This window comes from Gadus morhua, chromosome 12 (assembly GCF_902167405.1).
Source record: "Gadus morhua chromosome 12, gadMor3.0, whole genome shotgun sequence".
Lineage (NCBI taxonomy): Eukaryota > Metazoa > Chordata > Actinopteri > Gadiformes > Gadidae > Gadus > Gadus morhua.
This window is the reverse complement of record NC_044059.1, coordinates 10,198,371-10,203,259: the sequence shown is the minus strand read 5'-3', so window position 1 is coordinate 10,203,259 and position 4,889 is coordinate 10,198,371. Positions and strand designations below refer to the sequence as shown.

The following is a 4,889-nucleotide window of genomic DNA, read 5'->3' as shown; positions in this document are numbered from 1 at the left end:
CACCCTTTGATTGTGACTCATCTCCCTGCTCTTCCCTCCACCTCCACCTCCTCCTCCACCTCCACCTCCTCCTCCTCCTTCTCCTCCCCTTGCAAAGTCAGCTGGGCACAGAGTCAGCTGGGCACGGATGGATAGTCATGGACTGGGGCTCGGGTGCGCGTCGAGGTGGGCAGGTTTGTTATGTCTGTGCAGGGGTGGTTTCTCATCTTGACTCACAGAGGTACCGCCATCGCTGAGACGGAATCATGAGCCTGTTTATGTAAGTAATGCAGTTCCAGGCAATGCCTTACCCCGGGCTTTGATTCTCACTTAGTCATCAGCCTTGCTATGGTGTCTGATGGTCAAAAACAGCCCTCCGGTGTGAGCGTGTGTGTGTGTCTGTATGTGTGTGTGTGTGTGTGTGTGTGTGTGTGCGTTGGAGGTTGAAAGAGAAATCCCAGAATAGCTCTGGGCTCGGTTATGTGCTCACGGAGGAGAAGGTGTGTATGAACACGAACAGAGACGGACAGACACACACTCATTCTGCGGCTCTGTCTCTCAATCCCTCACGCCCTGACGCACGTGTATCTTAGCATGTTAGCACGTGTGCTTCCTGCCTGAACACCTCCCACTCCGTTCCCTTAATTGGAGTCCCCCCGATGCAGATGCACTTCTCCGCTGACAGAGCCCTTTTGTCCACTCCCCTCCTCGTTTGTAACTGGAGTTCATGCAATGCCAGACCCTAATTTAAATTCGGAAATTGGACCTCGTAATGGAATCTTCCTGTATTGCATTACTGTCCCTCCCTTTCTGTTTTTTTGTCCTTGTCGTTCTCCTCTATCTGTTTATAAATCTGTTCAGTAGGTTCTAGGTAAACACTTAATTTATGAATACTATTGAATCGGTAAGGGAAGGGGATTTCCTTTGGTCCTATGCATTTGACCCGTCCGTGCACCCATACCGTGCAGACCGACTCTGGATCACGAGGCCAGAGTCAGGGTGATGGAGAGAGGGGCCATGGACTTGAGCCTGTGTCCTCAGACACGCCCTTAGCTTCACGTGTGTGGCCTCAAGAGGTGCTGGCATCGACGGAGACGTTCGCAAGAGAGCCCGAGAGCGCATGAAAGGAGAGCGGCTGGAAATAACCCGAGAGCCTCGAGGAGGGCGAGGAGAGAAAAGACAGTGCGAGGAAGGAGGGAGGGAGGTGGCGGGTCAAGGAGGGAGTTAATGCGCACTTTCCAACGGTCGTTCCTCGTAGAAAACACCAGACCCCTGTTGGTTATACTGTGTCACACGATGCGGTGAAACATGGGGTGAGGAAGGGTGTGGTAGCAAAGAGAAAAAAAGGTGCTGGAAGCTTGTTCGTTTCATAAACATGTCAAAGCCGGGCTTGAATTGGGAAGTAATGACATGGGAAATATGCTTTTGGGTCTCCTCTGTCATCTCGTTGGTCATACCCCATTCCCTCCAGGACACAGGGAATGGCTCACGGGATTGAAACAAGGAGAGAGAGTGAGAGGGGTGGGAATCTTTGTACAGTAAATTGCCTTGTTCTATTTTACGTTTTTTTTTTTACTTTGACTAAAAGGGAAAGTTTTAAGGAGAAAAAAAGCATTGGAGCTTTTGGAAGCCGACTGAATTTCAAAGAATTGGCAGAGGATAGCTGGGCTGAAATCCGCAGAATTTGCTGGAATGCTAATGCATTTTAACTCAATTTAGTCCTCCTCTACCGTTGGCCCCCAAACACCATAAGCTCAAGATGGACGGTCACGTTTTCTCTCTCCCCTAAGAAGTAAACATCTGCTCATCCCTCCCCATGACACGAGGCTCACCATCTGTCCTTTGCCTCCTTTTCCCTGCCTGTTCTTCACTATTTCTTTTTGGCAGTTTAAATGACAGTTTTCTTATTAATATCTAGTAATCACGCACCTTCGTCGAAAGTGAGTCATGGAGATTAATGATTTCACAATTTCATTTTTGAGCAGCTAGGGTTAGGTTTTAGGGTGTGGTTTTAAAAACCACCCTAGGAGAAGGGTTAGGGTTAGGGTCAGTTCCTTGATGGGGCCCTAAGTCCGAGGAGGGGACCCCAAGGTCAGGGGACCCCAGGATCAGGTGACCCCAGGGTAACCTTTCGAAAAAAAGAAGCATGAATGGCATTGTTGCTTTTTATTTTTTAATCTGTGTGTGTTGGGGTCAAGAAAAATGTCAAACTTAGAAAGGGTTCCCGGGTAAAAAAAGATGGAGAACCCCTGGTCCAAACTTGTCACTAAAGACACTTAACGCAAACAGCCAGGGTAAATACTAACTTAATGAATAATAATGCTAGTCGTAGTTTAATCCTTAATGTTCAATGGCGACCGTGTATACATGTGCTGAGATGCAAACTAGTGGCAGCCATGCTGTGGTGAACAGGCCCGTGGCCTTTCCAACAGCAGGACAAAAGGCTGTTCTTACTGAAACCAGAGATGGGCAGGGGAGCATCTGGTAACCTGGACACTGGGCAAGCAAGGTAGCTGAGCCACACTGGAAATATGCCAATAATGCAAGCCCTCCTTCAGGTCTCTTGGCAGGCCAAGTGCAAACCTGATATGTTGCCTTTGCAACGTCTATCCTGCTCTCTTTTGCTCCCTCTCTCGATTCTTTTTTAATTCTTTACTGAAGTCAACTCAGTTGTCTCTCTCTCCTCATGTTGGAGTCTTTCTCTCTCTCTCTTCTTTCTGCAGTGTCACTCTTCTTTCTTTTCCTCTCAACTTTACCTCAACCCTTCTCTGTGCTTGTGTTGGAATCCCTCTCTCAAACGCCCACACACACACTCACATACAAACACGCACACGCACACACACACACACACACACACACACACACACACACACACACACACACACACACACACACACACACACACACTTCCATATTTCATCCTGTTCCTCTCTTGCTTGTGTTAGTGTTCTCCCTCTGCTCTCTCACTCCTTCTTATGCTGTCACTCTTTTCTATTCTCTCTCTAACTCACTCCTCTCTCTCTTCGCCTCGAGGTTTTCGCTCCCCTCTCTCACTCTATCTTGCTTCCGCCTCTCTCCCCCCTCTCACTCCCTCTCTGTCATTCTCTAATGTTTTCACCACCACCTCCACCTTTTCCTCCGGAGTGGGAAAGCGATACGCTGAAGAGCTGCCAGTATCCCTGCATGTCGAAGATCTCCTTTCTGTCAAGGTGTTGAACAAAGAGTCACTTGGTCCAGGAAGTACACGACAAGATGTAAGTCTGTCGGTCTTTCTCTCACACACACACACACACACACACACACACACACACACACACACACACACACACACACACACACACACACACACACACACACACACACACACACACACAAACACACAAACGGACACACGTCCCCCTATACACGAGGTGTTCCCTTGTAGTGCTTGCCAAACCTCACTCCCTCCGTCTCTCTGTCCCTCTCTCTCTGTTTCTCCCTCTATCTGGGTCTCTCTCTCTCTTTCCATCGAGGAGCAGGCAGGAGCAGCAGTGTTGAAAACAAATAGAAACCAAGCAATAAGGCGACACCCTGATGACTCCTAACAAATTGCTTTCTCTTGTGTTATCCCTTCCATCCTTTCACTTACCCAGAGGGCCGCCGGTTGAAAGTCAAAAGAGCTACTGTCTATGTGAATGTGTGTGTATGTGTGTATGTGTGTGTGTGTGTGTGTGTGTGTGTGTGTGTGTGTGTGTGTGTGTGTGTCTTTTAAGGGGGTATCAGTGGAGGAGGAGGAGAGGGAAGAGGAGGAGGAAAAGGAGGAGGACAAAACACAAGTAGATTTCCTCTCGGACACAATCTCATCATCTTTTGTTGCCAGTGTCAGGCAGATGGTGCCGCCTGGAACCTCCATCAACCCCCTGCAAGGACTCTCACACCCAACACACACACACACACACACGAACACACACACACACACACACACACACACACACACACACACACAACACACACACACACACACACACACACACACACACACACACACAAGCACATGCATGCTCACACACACACACACGCAATCACATGCATGCTCACTCACACAAACACATTGACAAACAAACCCATTTACACAATCATGTGCAAAAACAAACACAGACACACACACGCACACGCACACATATTAAAACACACTCACACGCTCACAGAGGCATAGAAATAAAGCCACCACACTCACCCTCTGGGTAACACACCATAGGTTATTCCGCTATCCTTCCGCACTTTGTTTGCGCTGCGGTGATGAAGCCTATGCATTCCCAGCAGATGTCATCACATGGCTCAGCCTGCGCTGCTGTTGTGGTTACACTGCCAGCGCCTCTACTTCCGCTGTAAAGCCAGCCCTGGAGTGTACTTCCAGACGACATCCACGCACAGCACCACTTGGAGAACATTGACGTACCCTACCGGTCAAAAGGGTTGGGTCACTTGGAAATGTCCCTATTTTTTTTAAAGAAAACCAATGTTGTTTTTTCAATGACGATATCATTCAATTAATAAGAAATACAGTCTTGATATTGTTAATGTGGTAAATGATTATTCTATATGGAAACGGCTGCTTTTTAATGGAATATCTACATAGGTGTACAGAGGTCCATTTCCAGCAACCATCACTCCTGCGTTCTAATGGTACATTGTTTTTCTAATCGTGTTAAAAGGCTAATGATTTATGATTAGAAAACCCTTGTGCAATCATGTTAGCACAGCTGAAAACTGTTGAATAAAAGTGTAAGTTTCATGGAAAACAGGAAATTGTCTGGGTGACCCCAAACCTACGAAGGGTAGTGTAAGTATGAAATATTGCTTGCCATGTGGCTTGCTCTATTGATTTATCGTCTTCCAGCAGCAGTTTTTATCCAAATTGACGCTGGGTG

The 4,889-nt window shown here is 47.6% G+C and overlaps 1 long non-coding RNA gene across 1 annotated transcript in view; it reads right to left on the bottom strand.

Annotated features, from left to right (window-relative positions):
- The window catches only part of LOC115555193 (uncharacterized), an 18,272-nt gene extending 13,770 nt beyond the window's left edge, over positions 1 to 4,502 (bottom strand). Inside the window, exon 1 of the long non-coding RNA XR_003978840.1 lies at positions 4,196 to 4,502. This is a non-coding gene — a long non-coding RNA (uncharacterized LOC115555193). The remainder of the gene's footprint in view (positions 1 to 4,195) is intronic.
- Between the last annotated feature and the right edge of the window lie 387 nt (positions 4,503 to 4,889).